The sequence below is a fragment of the Eschrichtius robustus genome, chromosome 21, assembly GCF_028021215.1.
Source record: "Eschrichtius robustus isolate mEscRob2 chromosome 21, mEscRob2.pri, whole genome shotgun sequence".
NCBI lineage: Eukaryota > Metazoa > Chordata > Mammalia > Artiodactyla > Eschrichtiidae > Eschrichtius > Eschrichtius robustus.
In genome coordinates this window covers 5,277,844-5,296,312 of record NC_090844.1, presented here as the reverse complement: position 1 = coordinate 5,296,312, position 18,469 = coordinate 5,277,844, and the positions used below count along the sequence as shown (strand labels likewise).

Below are 18,469 nucleotides of genomic sequence, written 5' to 3'. Positions count from 1 at the left end.
AGGATAGATACTGTCAGCTAACCATGGCACATTCACATTTATAGCATATTTTGAAGAAGTTGAAGAGGTCCCAGTAACCTAGAATGAGTTCTGAACCAGGGACACACCAAACTCCAGGCAGAAGTTCTACAAAGTCAGATTCTTTGTCAATGCTTTCTTGGGTCTTTATGTTCACCAATGTTTTCCAGAACGTTGAGGTCATTTTCTTGAATATTAATATATTCCTTTTATTTTCCAAAGGCATTTGATGTGTCTTGAGATAGAGAGTGTCTTATAAATGGATATTCAACTGTAATAAAAAGCCTAAAATAATCTAAGAATGAATCTAATTTTGCATTCTGTCTTGGAGTGATCAATTAGGAGGTTACAGTAACTACTCCTATGTAACTTCAGCAAGTATACATTTGCAAACAGTAATCTAAGTGTACGTTCACTGGAAGATTTTGAGATGCTACGGAAGTCAAAGCTGAGAGTGCAACGTTGAAGGCAGGGAGCTATATACAACCAGGCATAAACCCCTTCCATGGTGATTCACACACCTAAAACATTCCCTTCTTACTCTGCCAGGAGAAGGATGAAGTAAGATCTCTGATTCTAGAAGTTACATGATGAGAAAGAGCTTTGGGATTTCACCCACACTCTGCAATTCTCTCTGGCTATGAAGAATCGTAACATGAAGTGAACACTTGAGGTGACCTTGAAAGCAGCCTCTGATCACTATATTTTACCCACATAGCGTGTAAAAACTAGTTTTCCTCTTGTTGCTCTGTGTTGACTAGGGGTTGTTCAGGTGCAGGGAGAAAGCAAAAGTGCACGTAGGTTGCCCTTCTTCCAAGACCTGAGATAATGCAGAGAGTCAATGAGAGGTGGGAAACCATAGCATTCATCTAGCATTAATGTTAGCAATGGTCCTGGATTTGTCAATGAGTGGAAATTGGCTGTTAAAAACCCTACAAATCCAATGTCAACAGTCCCTTTGAACAACAATCTTAAGTTAATCGCTATGCTGTATATAAACTTGGCACTCATTTAATAATTTTATGAAGTTGGAAATTAATGGGAGGATGCACATTATTAAATTATGGAAAATTTCCTTTCACCTAAAAGCATATACTCATCAAATATTCATAATCAGAATTGAAAGAATGGGCAAGAGTCCATCAAAGAAAGGTTTGATCATACTACTATATTTTCAGGAAGTGACCAAAAGGGTCATAGGTAAATCTGGTTAGTTGTCTAATACGTCTATATCGGTGGAAGAGGGAGAAAAATTACTTAATATTCAAACTGGAAAAGAAGGGATGTTTGTACTTATCTTAAGCTGTCCATATGCCATTTTAAAAAGTCTGGCTCAAGTAATATTTTATATTTGAAAGAAATGTACATTTTCATGGACAGCTTCATAAGGCAAAGGGAAGATGACTTGATTAAATTACCAGTTTAATAAGATAAGAAATTTATTAAAAGCTTGAAAAGGAAATATTTGTCATATTATTCATCACATACATCATCTCTTTGTCCTAAGAAACCAAAATATCAGTAGGGATCAAACTATTATAAGGCAGTTATCAAGATGAATAGCTTTACACTACCATTGGGTTTTCTTCCTTTCTTCTTTGAAAATAGGGTCTAATCCAATCATCAGAATAAGCGGTTACTGAAGTTATTTATTCTGCCCCTAAAATAGCAAAGGAAATTGCTTATTCACTCCTTATTTAAGAATGGCAGTTGTAAGACAGATGAACTTGTGGGTCATTCTGTTTCCTTCAGCTAACCAGCCATTCTGGGCAAATTTATAAATTGTAAAAGTATGTTCTAATTATTTAAACCTTTTTAAAGCAAAATTTGGGCTAGGTGGCATAACGGAGAGGGGTTGGATTTGAGAAATCTTCCAATACATAGTTATAAAACTTTTAAAATCATCCTTTGGAAGAAAATAACAAATAACTCTGGAAAATCAAATGGTATCCTTCTAAGGAACAGAAATTTGTAAATGTTTTACATAACCTTAGCAAATCATTTTACCCAGGGTTTCAGTGAAGGTATCAGAAGGATTCTTTCACCCACAGGTCACCCATCATGCATGTCTACACCAACCTGATGTGCCACAGATAGGTAACTCTGGAAGCAGATATGTACATTTTAGTTTAATATTGGAAGTTTTAATTGGAAGTTTTAAGTTTTAATTTAATTTTTGCCTAATCCTCTGACATTTTTATTGTAAATGTTGAAAATAATGCCATAATAAAGAATGGGCTCTTTAAAATCCATTATTGAGAGCATAAGTTATTTATTTTTAAAAAATAAAAGTTACTATTTTGGTTTACCAAATATATGAATTAAATAAAAAGTCAAATTTTATTTCATCAAAATCTAAATAGACTCCTAGAAAATATGTTATATATTTGTTTTCAATTACGTTATTTTTGAGACAACTTTCTAACGTCAACATAGACAACCTGTCATGTCTGCATAATCAACGCAATGGACAAGATACTCTATACACACTGATTCCTTGCACTGAACACTGAAAACCACTTGCTTGTGTCTTATTCTTGAATGGAATTGACTTTTTTTCCTTGTAGAATGGCAAAATAGTCTCAAAAATATTAATTCCATCCTTTTTCCAGATATGATTACAAAAGTAGCACCAGGTAGGTGAAGCCATAAATAGTGAATGCATTTACTGACTACTAAAGAAATGCTAAAAAACTAAAACTTATTATTCAAATATTCCTATATACATATTGTAGAGCAGTAGCTCTCAACCAGAAATGATCTCCCCTCCCCCAGGGTCATTTGGCAAAGTCTGCAGATGTTTTTGGTTTCAGAGGTATGGCCGTGATGCTAATGGTATTAGTAAGTACAGGCCAAGAAGGCTGCTCAGTGTTCTAGAATGGACAGGACAGTCTCCCCCCAAAAAAGAAATACTCAGGCAAATGTGTCAAGAGTGCTGCTGTTGGGAAACCCTGAAGCCGAGTAAGAGTGGACTTTGTCATTTATTAGCCTCTTAGGAACACACCAGAAGGTTGGAAATTTGCATGAATTTCACCTTGTAAAATCCCTAGAGACATCAGGAGGAGTGAGCGAATGGGTCTAAAACACCACCAGCAGATAGACTTAATAAATGTAACGTTCTTAGGGACGTTTACTTATTGGCCAGGATGCCATTATTTTCCTTTGTACATAGACATTTCTTAACAGCTTTCCTTTGTTTTCCAACAAGAAGAGAATGTAGCAGTTTAGACACAGTCTTCCTAGGTAAATAATAAATTCAAAATGTTTCATGATTGTTTTCCTTTGATTGCTTATAATTTTTTTCTGCTGAAGATTTAACTAATTTCAAAACAAGTTTTACATATTTTTTCAAAGATGCTTATTCAGAAAACTATTTTGAAATTTTAAAAATGTAATGGGTTATTATATTTCTTTTTAGTAAAATTTCTTTTCTTTGGTATTTTAAGACCAATTTATGTTAATGCTATTTAATATTACTATGAAAGTAATATTAACAATACTTTTTTAAAAAAACCTTTAATTAATGAATCACAAGGACATAGTTTGAGGGATTTTTACAAATTGAATAAACCCTTGTAATCATACTCAGATCTAGTTACAGAGCACTGACCACATTCTAGAAACTTTCTTTGTTCTTCTCAGTTATAACTTTCCACCAAATGTTACCATTTTGTTACATTTCTACATTTCTGCTTTTTACCAGCATAATTGGTTTTTAGTCTTTTACAAATTTTACATAAATGATATCCTACAGCATATAATATTTTGTGTTGGGTCCTTTTTCCCAGTCTGTTTGTGAATTCCTCTGTTGTATAAAGCAGTTGATGTCACTGCCGTCTTGTTTTCCATTGTATGAACTTATGAAATTTCTCTCTCGTCTGTACCTACTTGTCTTTTGATGGACAAAGTATGCATTTGGGGGGCTGCATAACTAGAAACAGAATTGACAGTTCAGGAGGTATGCATTTACAAATATGGCCAAACCATTTTCCAAAGTGATTGCACCAACTGACAATGTATACTTCCGAGGGCTGCTCCCTGGCATGGAGCCCTTGCCCTTGCCAACAACTAGCAGTTTTTAAACTTTAGTCACTCTCATAGGTATGGGATACTAACTCATTGTGGTTTTAATGAGTAATGCTTGGAGGACTGATGACATTGAACGCCCTTTCATTTTATTTGGACACTGGGTTACCCTCTCTTAAGACGTGCCAATTAAAAGGTTTTGATCCATTTCTGTTGGCTGTTTTACTTGTTGATTTATAAGAGTAAGATGTATTCTGGATATAGGTTCTTTGTCAAATATGTGTATTGCAAACATCTTCTTCCACTAGGAAACTTGTAATTTTACTCTCTCAATGGTGTTTTTGATGAAGTAAAATTCTTAATATTAATGATGTTTGAACTTTTCTTTATGGTCAGTGCTTTTGGTGTATTTTAAAAAAATCTTTACCACAAAGTCATGAAAATATTGTCTTATGTTGTCTTCTAGAATCTTTATTATTTTGCTTTTCAAACTTGGACCTACAATTAACTTAGACTTGATTTTTTAGTATAGTGTGAGGTAGAGGTCCTGATTCTCTTTTTTCCCACATCTAATTTTAATGAAAAGCCCATACTTTTGCCATAGCACTGCACTAGTTCCTTTGTTGTGAATCATGTGACTATTTACATTGGGTCTGCTTTGGAACTTTCGTTCCATTGGTCTTTTTTCTTTTTTTAAAATTTATTTATTTATTATTTATTTGTTTTTGGCTGCATTGGGTCTTCGTTGCTGCACGCGGGCTTTCCCTAGTTGCGGCGAGCGGGGGCTACTCTTCATTGCGGTGCGCAGGCATCTCATTGCAGTGGCTTCTCTTTGTTGTGGAGCACGGGCTCTAGAGCGCAGGCTCAGTAGTTGTGGCGCACGGGCTTAGTTGCTGCGCGGCATGTGGGATCTTCCCGGACCAGGGCTCGAACCTGTGTCCCCTGCATTGGTTTACATTAGGCACTCAAGGATAGCAATAGTTTAGTAATAGTAGTAGTGGTGGTAATAGCAGTAAACATGTGGGCAATAATTATATTAAGGGATATTCATTAAACTCCATAAAAGGTTCAGTTCTCAAAGCATACTTGTAACAGTAATTCCTATTCACTTAAAACCTGTGTTCCTTGTGAAATCTCGTTTTCTCCCACCATGTCTTCACAGTACTTAAAATCACATAATGCATACACAGAGATAACATTTCTAACAAAATCTAACTGAATTCTGATTTTTCTAGGACAGATCACGTTTTGGAGAACCACACATACATCATATAGAATAACACTAAGAACGTGTGTTTGGGGCACAGATATACCTGCGTTTGAATCTCACCTTCTCCACTTACTATGAGTGTGACCTTTGAGGCTCATTTCTCCCTGTGAAATATGACGACTGCCGTAAAAATGAGCTACTTTGAAATAAAGTATGTAAATAGCCCAGTGCTTATTTATAGTAGGTTTTTCATAAGTGTAGAAAATGCTGATATTAATAATACCCCAAGCCTCTGGTTTCCCATTTATAAATGTAGATATTGAAATGTATCGTGCAAAGCTTCTGTGTATGTAAATAAGACAGTATTTGGAAAGGTAAAGCACATAGGAAGAAGGCTGGTACACAAAGCAGTCACTTGTCCCTAATAAGATGTTTAAAATAAATACCAAAGGGAAAATTTTATGATTTTACAACTTTTACTGAATGACTACTCTGTGCCAAAGACTGTTCTAGGCATGCTAGTTATAACCAAGGTTTCTCCTTTCATTGAGCTTACCTGCTAGAAATGATATATAATTTTTTGAGGGCTGAGAATATTAATTATAAGATCCTCGAACTTGTTTTTTTCCAAAGAATTTGCTAATTTTAAGGCATACCTGTTTTGTGTGTTGCAATTAATTCCAGATTAAATTTTTTGTTCCTTATGTGCTTCTATGTCTAAAAGATGCCAGATTATTTACCAAAGTGTCGGGGGTGGGGGGGGGGAGGGGGGGAATTTGTTACTATGAAACAATGTTGAGTAAAGCAAAGTTGACTTATTTAACCAGAAGTACTGTGTCCGAAAACACAAAAATTTCATTTTGCATTTTTACTAACCTTTGAGCTGTTAAATTTCTCTTTATAATTAAAACCCATTCAAGGATTTTTGTCAAAATAGCAAAAGCATAAATTCTAAGCATGCTTTTATTTATAAATTCATTTATTCAACTACTTATTTTTCTTTGGTACTGATTTTGGACCACAGTTGCACTCTGGCTCTGGAAGGGGTGTGTGTGTGTGTGTGAGAGAGTGTGTGAGAGTGTGTGTGTGTGTGTGAGACAGTGTGTGTGTGTCTGTGTCTGTGTTACTGTGTGTGTGTGAGAGTGAGTGTGTGTGACTGTGTGTGTGTGTGAGTCTGTGTGACAGTGTGTGTGAGTGTGTGTGTGGTGGGTAGTGGGGTATGCTGAGGACACACACTCAGTAGGTAACCGAGCTAGGAGAATGATGACAGTCTGCTGCCACGTGGAATTCAGCGTTCGGGATCTGGAATGTTTTCTGGGGGCAGTACCTCTCAGTTTTGGGGGAACCACAGCCATCCCCTTATCAAGCCAGGTACTCCTAGATCCCCATCTGCTTCCTTTAGAAACAGCTCCGCTCAACCCTGATGAAGTTCTCAGTAGGCTTCCTTAGCGTGTCAGCCAGTGTCAGAATAAGTCTTCCTTTAACAGTGCTCGCCACCAGTTCATTCATCCCATGCTGGTTTATTCCTGTGCTAATTTCAGACCATCTCCACTTACTTCCGTTCCTTCATTCCTGCATGCAGTGGGCAAGCCTACCTCACGCTTCATAAAGAAAACAGATGTTAAAGAGCAACTCAGACACAAAACGAGTGAAATGCTTCTCCTCATCCTCTCCAAAGCTAGCAGCTCTACAGGGGCTTGGAACCATCCTGTTCTAGCAACACGACTCCTCTTGTTCAGCCTTTCTCTCTCTCTTTCTCTCTCTCTACTGTAGTGTTCCTATTAGCACAGGAAACTGTGGTTCTCCCAGATTTAAAAAAATAAATACAAACAAAAGCATCAACAAGCAGAAGAAAACCCTGTGTAAGTCCACATCCCTACTGAGCTATTGCCATTGTTCTGTTCTCTTTCACAGCTTCCATTTTGGAACGTGCTGTCTATATCTGTGCTATTCCTACCTCCTAATCACTTGTCAAGGCTCCCACAATTAACCCACTGCAACTGGCTTCCCACAGCTTCTGTGCGAACCCTCTGTACCCCACCATACTTGACCTCCGTCCTGCGGATCACCTGCTCGTATTGCAAAACCATGTGTTCTTTTTCTCCCTGAGTCACACTTTTCTGCTATTCCTTCTCCTTTAGTGGCTGTTATTATCAGTAACCTTTGCTGACTTCTCTGATACATAATTCTGAACGTTTGAGTTCTCAGGGCTCAGAAATAGTTCCCTTACATCCTCCTTACACTTCTGAGTATCCTCATCCATTCCCAACCCTGAAAAAATGATTAGATTTCTCAAGGTCTCATTCTTAACAAATCCAAAACGGAATTGATGAATTTCCTCTCCAAATGCATTTCCTCCCGGGTTTTTCCCAGTTCATTAAAACTTACTAACCTATTGCTCATTCAACAGTCTGGGAATTAACACTTATCTCTCTTTCCCTTACTCCTAAATATAATCTATCAGCCAGTACTAATAATCTTACCTCTAAAATATAGCTATTTTTCTCCATGTCCTTTGCTGACCTCCTAGTTTATTTACGCCACCAGTATCTCTAGCCTGATTTATTGCATTACCTTCATAACTGATCTTCTCAGCTGCTCTGTTTACCCCTCCAATTGACTCTCCACCCACAAATCACAAGAATCCTTGAAAAACACTCATTGATTGAATGATCCCACTCACCCAGGTTTCGGTGGCTTAGACATCAGATAAAATCCAGTCTAAGGCCCTGAGCATCTGACTCCCACCAATGCTCCAATCTCATCTCATACCATTCCCGCCCTCAGTCATAGAACATTGGTATCTCCAAAATGCCAAGCTTTTTTCAAATTTAAAACCTCAGAAAAATCTGTTCCATTCCTAAAATTGTATGTCGAGGCACTATACACGGGTGGTGCTTTCTCTTTGTTAAGGCTTCAACTGTAAGGTCACATAATTACTGCAGCTTTCCATCCACTGTAACTAAATAACCTAATTGACATAAACTACTTCAGCACCTTTTTGTTTCCTCCATATTATTTCAGACATTGCAAACACTAGCTTATTTACTCTTATTTACTCCCTTGCATGCCTGTCTTATTGCCTACTGTATACTACCTTTGTAGACTGGCATATAGAATTTAGTCAAAGAATAAATGAAAGAGTAGGATAGGTTAAAATCAGTTTCCTGTCATTTTTCATGACATGGAAGAACTCTATAAATAATGCTTTCCTAAAACCAAAGAGAAACGTTAGAAAAATATTTAAATGTAATTTAACTCAAATCTTATTAAAATGGCCCAAAAAGTAATTATTGATAATGATGTATTTTTTTTCTTAAGATGACAAAGGTATCATTTAGGAAATAGTTCCCTGTTTAGTCTGAATCAAGGAATAAGAAAATAAACACAATTTTCTTTTTAAAAATAACATTGAAAAACAGTACATCATTTTTATTTTAACTATTTCAACATTTAATATTTAAACTCTTTGACAAGGTTAAGTCAATGGTAGATAGTAAACATAGGAAATCCACAACACTTTAATCTGAATATTTTTCTCTATCTTATTTTCACACTCAAAAATCAAATATGGATAGGAAAAAAATTTTAAATCCAGGAATACAAAGACAGAAAGAAGGAAAAAAAGAAAGTCTGATCCACACAGACCTCATAAAAAGTAACAAAACAAGTGTTTATTCATGAAAAGATAAATAAATGAATATTGGATTAAGGAAGACCCTATTCATTTTATATTTTAAGTGGAAATTGTTTAAGCACTTAATTGCATTTTCCCCCTTGAGTGGGGGAAAGTGAATTAAAGCACATGGCCTCAGAAATACATTATGAAGTCAGTAGTTTGGGGCATGAACAGGAAAGACAGAATTATGTTGTAACTGAAACATTACACTTTTATCTCCTTTTTGCCCCACATCATAAAGGTTATCAAAAGCATTGCAGAGCTCTATAAGGCTGCCATTCATTTTATTCCTCAAACTCAGGAATCTAAAGTCCAGGACCTCGGAGAATGATCTTCCTTTCACCACCTCTGTATCTCTGGTACACAGAGCCTTACTGGACTGTCACGTACCCTGTCTGGCCCTAACCTCTTCTTGGCTAGAAAAAGTAATAGAAGTTTACAACTATCCCCATTTCATCAGAATGGAAGTCCTGCCACCCACAAAACAAAGGTGAAAAGGACATAAGGACAGAGGTGCTTGCCAAAGACCCAAAGCAAAAGGGTACCAAACGAAAAAGCAAAATCAACAACCAAAAAGTTCATAGAAAATTTAGCGGTAAGGACCATGAGTTCAGTATCAGTGAGAATTAAATATTTAATTTATATAGCCTTCCCCTTGCGATGGTGAAATATCATTGACATAACATTTCTAATGTGTCGATTCTTATATCAGTCGAAGAGCAAAAGCAGTCATGGGTCATGACAAATGTATGATGAAGTAATATAAAAACCTGTCATCTAGTTGGTTTTAGTTTTTCCTATAGATCTGATGCTTCTACACACACTTTTTTTAGTTTACTAACGATATTTATTGGCATCAGAGCTAAAACCAAGTCGGTCATGAATGAAAAATTAATCTTTCAACTTCTGTTAAATTTGGCAGATTCAAAGCAATTGTACAGCTCTGCTTTCCTCCCCAGAGCTTCACCCTAAAGCAGGGGTAATGTATTATGAGCACAGAGGTAAAAAGAACAGGATAGGAGAGCATGGTAGATGAAAGATACTGATGTTTTTTAAGATAAATACATAGAAGTGTTATCAGAGGAGACAGAGCTGAAAACCATGTGCCTAGAGCTGGGAAGAAGCAAGTCATTTTATGCCTCAGATCCACAAATGTATTTGCTCACAGGTACTTGGCTAAACGGAGGTGAAGAAACAGGTAAACATGGGGAGATTGGTTGAAGTTAACGTAAAGACCAAATTTAGCCCTCAGATACTCCGTTTATCCCCTCCATCCAGTCAAGCTAATAAATCTTTGAAATCCTAGCCTGATCCTAGAGGCTCATTCTAGGGAGAAAATGAAAGAGAGAGCTCCAAACCCAGGGTCACTAGGAGAGCAAAAAGCGGGACAAGACTTACTGAAAAGAAGAGAGGACTAAGGAAAAGCCTACACAGAAAACAGTAAATTTACAAGCTCCTTACTTTGCTTGGTCCCCATCCTGGCTAGCAGCCAGACTCACACACCCTCAATAGCCGTCCACCACCGTGCACACCTACCCCCGCCCACCGAAGCCATAGAATGTTTTTTTTCTGGAGAGTCTCTGTGGCCACAGGGAAAAGATATATAGGTTGCTTACAGAGATGTTGCCCCCAGTGAGGAAAAAAAACCCCCAGATGTCTACCCACTTGCTCTATATTAAATCCTATCAGTTGACTAGCTCCACACCCAGAGGGAACTTCTACTGATTTTTTTCAGTGATTCAGCCTTAAATATAAACAATAACAACAGCAAAGGATAGTAAGAAATTTGAGGGAACTCTCCAATGTAACAAAAAGAGAAATAAAACAAACAAATGGAATCTAACGAAAACAGAAAATACGGGAAGTAGAAGAACCCTTAAAGAAAAACCCTATAATTCTTTCAGATATTATTAGAGAAGACATTATGAAACATCAACATCAGAAGAAATAATACCAAACTTACACAAACACTTTGAAAAAATAAAGTAGGAAAAATACACGTCCCATCTTATTCGATGAAGCCGTTATTACTGACACCAAAGTGAGATAAACACATACAGGCAAAACAATTTCTTAGAGGCGTATTTTTTCTTCAGGCATTTAAGCAATATTTTTAAATTCGTCTCTTGGCTCTTGATTATTCATTTTTTAAACATGTGGCAATTGTAGTCGTCATTATTCAACAAGTACTTAAGTTCTTGTGTGCTAGAGACTATTCTCTTTGTGGACGTGGATTCTGGTAAACAAGTTTGAGAGCTATTGGGCATTGAAACCTGGACCACTTGGTTTATATTTGCACAGTGAGGGAGACGGGAAAATGCCCACATGAAAACCCAGTTTCTAGCGTGTGTGACAAAGGATGAAAAGAGAAGACTATGGGAGGACCCATTTTGAGGGCAAATACCGATTCCAGTCAGAATGGCCATCATCAAAAAATCTACAAACAATAAATGCTGGAGAGGGTGTGGAGAAAAGGGAACCCTCTGGCACTGTTGGTGGGAATGTAAATTGGTACAGCCACTATGGAGAACAGTATGGAGGTTCCTTAAAAAACTAAAAATAGAACTACCATATGACCCAGCAATCCCACTACTGGGCATATACCCTGAGAAAACCATACTTCAAAAAGAGTCATGTACCACAATGTTCATTGCAGCTCTATTTACAATAGCCGGGACATGGAAGCAATCTAAGTGTCCATCAACAGATGAATGGATAAAGAAGATGTGGTACATATATACAATGGAATATTACTCAGCCATAAAAAGAAACGAAATTGTGCCATTTGCAGAGATGTGGATGGACTTAGAGACTGTCATACAGAGTGAAGTAAGTCAGAAAGAGAAAAACAAATCTTGTATAATATCGCTTATATGTGGAATCTAGAAAAATCGTACAGATGAACTTATTTGCAAAGCAGAAATACAGACACAGATGTAGAGAACAAATGTATGGGTACCAAGGGGGGTGGGTGAGATAAATTGGGAGACTGGGATTGACATATATAAATTACTAGGCATAAAACAGATAACAAATGACAACCTACTGTATAGCACAGAGAACTCTACTCAGTGATCTGTGGTGACCCAAATGGGAAAGAAATCTAAAAAAGAGGGGATATATGTATACGTATAGCTGATTCACTTTGCTGGACAGCAGAAACTAACATAACATTGTAAAGCGACTATACTCCAATACAAATTAATAATAAAAACGAAACCAAAAAAGATTCATTTTAGACATGCAAGTTGGGAAGCATTTAAGACATCCATGTGGAAATGAGGTGGCAGTATGATATATGGTTCTACTGATCAGGAGAAGCCTATCCTGTAAATTTAAATATGACAGCTGTCTATGTGTCTGGTTGGAAAATGAAGCCATGTGTGTGGTTAAGGAGGTACAGAGTGAGCAGAGAGCTGCACAGAACCTAGGTTGGGGAGCTACAACTTGACATTCAGAATCCAGAGGATGAACCAGTGAAATAGCAAATGGAGAGGCAGAAAGAGGTATTGTCATGAAATCGAAAGAGAGTGTTTCTGGAGGGAGGGAATAGTTTAAAATGCAAGTCTAATTCTTCTGCACACTTTGTAAGATGACAACTGGAAAGTTGCGTCACTGGGCACTTGAGCGAGGGTGGTGACTGATCTAGCAGCGTGCAGGGCAGAAAACAGGTAGATGAGACAAAGAGGTGGTGACTCATTGGTTGATGTCTTACCCAAGAGATTGAGAATCTTCCTAACCAGTTCTTTCTAATTTGTTAAAAGAATGAACTTGGGTTTGGGGGTTTCTAAGATATAGATTTGAGGAACCCTGACAAGAAAGAGACTACTAAAAACGCACCTGCAGGAGGTTTTCAAGGGAGCCAAATATTAATAACAATCACAAAATCCAAGATCCGAGATTCTCCAGTTTTTGAGAATAGATTTTGAAACCACCTCACCTTCTAGTGGAATCCATGAAAGTGGATGAAAAAGGCATGAATACATAACTTAAACATATCTGATAAAACTCATTCCAAAATATAAAAATTTCCATTCAAATTCAATGGTAAGAAAACAACAACAAAAATGGGCAAAAGATCTGATCAGACACCTAACCAAAGAAGATTACCAGATGGCAAATAATTGCATGAAAAAATGCTCAACGTCATTGATTATCAGGGCAATGGTCATTATAACCTTCACAAGATGCCACTTCACATCCATTAGAATGGATAAAATTAAAAAAAATACAATACTAAGTGCTAACAAGGATGTGGAGAGACTGGAATCTCATATCGCGGAAGGAAATGTAAAATTGTACAGCCACTTTGTAAAAACCGTTTGGTGGTTTCCTATGAAGTTAAACATATGCTTAGCAGCCATCCCACTCCAAGATACTTATATAAGTGAGATGCAAATTTAAGTTCACATAAAAATTTGTACACATGTATTTATAGAGTTTATTCACAATCATGAAAACTGAAAACAATGCAAATGTCCTTTAACAGAGTAGATGGATACAACTATGATACACCCATACAACGGAATATTATTTCATCAATAAAAAGGAACTACTGATATTTGCAACAATATAGAGAAATCTCAACTGAATTATAATGAGTAAAAGAAGCCAGACTCAAAAGGCTCCTTGCTGTATGATTCTCTTTATATAACATCTGAAATAGGCAAAGCTATAGGGAGCGGACCTGATCAGTGGTTGCTAAAGGCTGGAGGTGGAAAAAAAGGTTGACTCCAAAGTGGTACAAGGCAACAATTTTTGGAGAGGGCGCTGACTGAACTACTCTACATCTTGACTGTGGCAATGGTTACCACATGTATATAATTTGTCAAAACTCACTATAAAGGTTGAATTTCTCTATATGTAATTATATCTTAATTAAAAAGAATGGAACCTAAATCTAACTAAAATTTAAATATATGTAAACTGAAGGCTAAAGTAAAATTTTAAACATCGTCAAAGTACTTACACCAATAGAAACTAACAGGTCAGTTTAAAGCAGAAACACAACCTTAACACTACTGATTTTTTCTTTAAAAAGTTATATAATTTAGCTTTTTCCTAGAAAAAATTGTTTGGTACACACAGGACTTCATGAGATTCCTCTTCTTTTTTCATTTCAAATAGTATGATTTTACCTTCTGAGTTGACAGCAATATTGTATAATCTTGCAGGACTTGAGAAAAGTGGTTATCTGTGGTCAAATTTGGGCTTTGTTTCTAGTTACTAGCTAAGCAACTTTGGAAGAGTTACTAAAATTCTCTGGGTTTGTTTTCCCATTAAAAAGATACTGATTTTAATACTTGTATACAAAGTTGTTCTATTGATTTGTTTTTATAGACACATGCAAAGTACAATTAAGTAAAAGATTGAATAAGAAAGTCAAGTCTACTTCGGGTTTAGGTGAAAACTACATGGTGGTCTGCTACATTATCATCTGTAATTTTAGCAAATATTTTATAATTAAAAACATTTAATAGTTATTATAACAAATGAGTTATATTGTGCTCAATACAAGCACTCAATAAATAGAAGGAACTATCACATTCTTATGTTAGAAAACCCATCTTTAGACTGGTAACAAAAAATGTACAACAATTTCTAAAACAAACGTGATGGTTATATTTTTAACTAAAAACAACTGCTTTTACAAAACCTAATTTGTAGTCAGCATTGACTAATTACTTTTAGGAAAAGTGAGTGAAAGGAATTTGTAGACTATAAGAAACAGGTAAAAATTGCAAAAGTAGGAGAAACCTAAAGGAGTATAAAATTATTTGAAAAGAAAATGTTTAAAATAAATATAATATGTTGTCTGTATGTATATGTATATAAACATATTCATTATAAATTATATACTCACATGCAAAGTTTAGGATGTCATTAATAAAATGGTTGTGGAGAAATGTTTACCCAACTTCTAAGTATGTGGACTTATAATAATAGTTTTAAGAAAATATTAAAGACAATGATCATTTTATGACTGTACAAAGGCAGAAATTTAATAAATATAATCTGAAAACATTGCCAGTTTCCTCCTTTTCCTTTAAACTATTGGCAAGGCAACTATTTCTGATTTTGCTAAAGATGTCATCTATAGCTGTTGAAGGGGCCATTCCTTGCTTGGAAAGAGTTTCCAGTGGATTCCTCTGTAATGGAATTTTGCTGTTTATTTTTCAATCTACGGGGAATCTTTTTTCTGGCAATATTCACTTCTCTCTTCTCTTGGAGCTTCTTCCTACAACACATACTAACTCTAAATAGATTCAAATACACCTTTCAATTCCCCAACTTCTATTAACATTTCTCAAAACTAGTCTTTCGGGTACAATGAAAATCTTTCATTCTTTATTCTTCTTCACATATTTTTCAAACATCATTCTCTCTTATCCAACACTTTTATCCACACTTTCAGGATCAAAAATAAGATTGTTTTGTAATCTTTCTACTTCACCTTGGTAAAATTGGTGACTGCATGTGTTTTTATTTTAACAATTTAAATTTCAACAGTATAAAATAACTTTCATTATTCAGAACAGTGAAAATCTTTTGCATGTAAAAAGATAGAATTCTGACTCATAGGATTTTGACCCAGTTCTATTCTTTATATATTATAAGACAGAAAAGAAAAAGAAACAAAATATTAGTAGATACATAACACCACTACCTTTTCTTTTTCTTCAGCACTGGATGCTTTGGACAGAGGCTCTTAAAGGAAATCTTCCCAGAAACTAACTTATCTTTGCCTATTTTGGTGCATACAAATTCAGTGCAGCAAGAGATTGTGAAACATATGAGCTTGCAATTGCAGGCTTATGAATGCTGACACTTTGAATAGAATACCGTGAGGTTTAATCTTGGGGGACCTAATACTGACCTACAAGTGTGAAGGGACATTGGGCCAAGTAGCATCACACCTATTGCTTCAGGAGGTGCTTGCCATTTGGCTCAGTTCCAAAATTACTATTTGAAAAGACTATTAAATTGTTTCCGTGAGGTATGTAAAATTCTTTCTCGTAATCTTTTGAAATCTATCTTATGTAAACTGGCACATTTAAATAGCTCTCTGTAATATGGAAAATAGCAAAGGCCTTGGAAATTAATTGGTCTTAATTGAAAAAGGGGTACCTGTTTATTCAAAAATGGATTTACTTCCATTCTTTCCTGCTAGAGCAAAGGCACCATCTCCCCCTTTGAGGATCATCTCCTCCAGGGAGATTTATGCCTTAAATTTTGTAAGCAGAGAATTCTGTAAGGGCTCCAGCTCTGAAAATTTTTTCTTGAATGAGAAGAAAAATATTGGAATAATTTGCACCTAAATCACTAATACAAAAATAAAAGACTGCATGCTTTTAGACAATAGATAGCTTTGAATTTCATTATTTGTTAAAGTTCACCCACATTTCAAGTAAGGTTTTCATAATAAAGTGACCATATTTTGTTTAATTAGCCTATAGATAGATTTTGTGGTCTTTTCTCTCGAATTGTAACTTTAAATAACTATTAGTCTGTCTATGCACTCAATATATAAGTTAAAAGCCTAGATTTTAGATCTAGCCTTAGAGGTAAAACTCAGCTGCATATACATTATTTAGTCTCTTTGTGCCTCAATTAATTCTACTGTAAAAAGGATATAATAAATGCTGCTGCCTCACGACTTGTGATGATTAAAAGAGATGATGTGCATTAGAATTCAGTGTAATTCTTGGTATACATAACAAACACGGTATAAGTATGAAACTATTTTCTCTGAGGCTGCGAGAGAAGTATGTATTTTAAAGTTAAACTTATACACATATAAGGAATGAAAGATTATCTTGGATATAAAAATTCATTTCAATGAGAATATCTTTTGTTATGATTTTTAAAATGCTTCTTCCTTTATAAAATTGTTAAGTATTTTGTAATTGCGTCAACATTTTTCATATTCCTAAATGGGGTACTGTTAACCAAATTAAAAACAATTCTTAGCTAAACACACAGAGATAGAAGACACACATAGAAGAAAACTACAGACTAAATATTTATTAGTAAGCTACACAGTGAATCATACATAACTCATTCTATTTTTAAGATTGCATTTTAAAATAATGATTCTTCTAGTTCAACAAATGATAATTGTTTTTTAAAAAAACTCTTCTTAAAAAAATATCTAATGTATCAGTGTACAAATTCTAAATGGTTATACAAAACATGTATTATTTACAAACCTGAGTGGTAGTATTAATTAAAAGACCACACAGTTTGTTACATTAACTAATAAACACCCTAACATGTAAACCAACATTGAAAAAGGAATGTAAATGAACATAAAAATTTACTAAAGGGGAGGGAATTATTATAAAATAAGTTTGAAAGTATTCTACAATTGTTAATTTAACATAAAATGTTAAATTTGAGATGTTTTTCAGATCAATAAGACCTAGATTAATCCAGAATTTATTCAGTGTTTCTAAAAAAAGAATTCATCTTTTAGTATTCATGTAATACTCATAATTTAAAATTATTTGAAAAGGAGAAATACCTTTCTTCATCTGATAAAAAAAGGTCACAAATAACAATGTAAATCAGTGTTCTGAACAGAATAATCATAAAGATAGTCTAGTTATAAAACTTTTATATGATAGCTTTGCTTTTTTCCCAATAAAACACTCCCTGGGAAATCACATCAATTCCTTATAATTTATTTTTCACATTTTATTCCTTAGTGGCTATTTAAAAGTAATCCATGAATTCCATTACATGTAATTACATTATATTACTAAATTTAGTTCAAAACATATTTCTATATCTTTATTAGCTGCAGATGCGGACAGCAGAAAATGAGCAGAATGTTTTGCAAACTTTGAGAGATATTGTTCCACATTCTGTAGCTGCTGAATAAGTTTATTGGTTTTGAGGATGATAAATTGAACAAAAGTCTCTCTAACGTCCACTTGACAGAGTAAGATGCTCAACTCAGGCAAAAGGTGGGAATACACCTCAGCTTGAGAAGAAGGTTTTAAAATACTTTAAGAAAAGACCAATAAAACTAAAAGCTGTTTCTTTGAGAAGATAAACAAAACTGACAAACCATTAGCCAGACTCATCAAGAAAAAAAGGGAAAAGACTCAAATCGATAGAATTAGAAATGAAAAGGAGAAGTAACAACTGACACTGCAGAAATACAAAGGATCATGAGAGATTACTACAAGCAACTATATGCCAATAAAACGGACAACCTGGAAGAAATGGACAAATTCTTAGAAAAGCACAACCTTCTGAGACTGAATCAGGAAGAAATAGAAAATATAAACAGACCAATCACAAGCACTGCAATTGAAACTGTGATTAAAAATCGTCCAAAAAACAAAAGCCCAGGACCAGATGGCTTCACAGGCAAAATCTATCAAACATTTAGAGAAGAGCTAACACCTATCCTTCTCAAACTCTTCCAAAATACAGCAGAGGGAGGAACACTCCCAAACTCATTCTACAAGGCCATCACCACCCTGATACCAAACCAGACAAAGATGTCACAAAAAAAGAAAACTACA

The 18,469-nt window shown here is 35.2% G+C and overlaps 1 protein-coding gene across 1 annotated transcript in view; it reads right to left on the bottom strand.

Moving 5' to 3' along the window:
• Positions 1-18,469, bottom strand: part of VEGFC (vascular endothelial growth factor C) — a 96,430-nt gene that overhangs the window by 37,786 nt on the left and 40,175 nt on the right. The gene's annotated exons all lie outside the window — the stretch shown is intronic.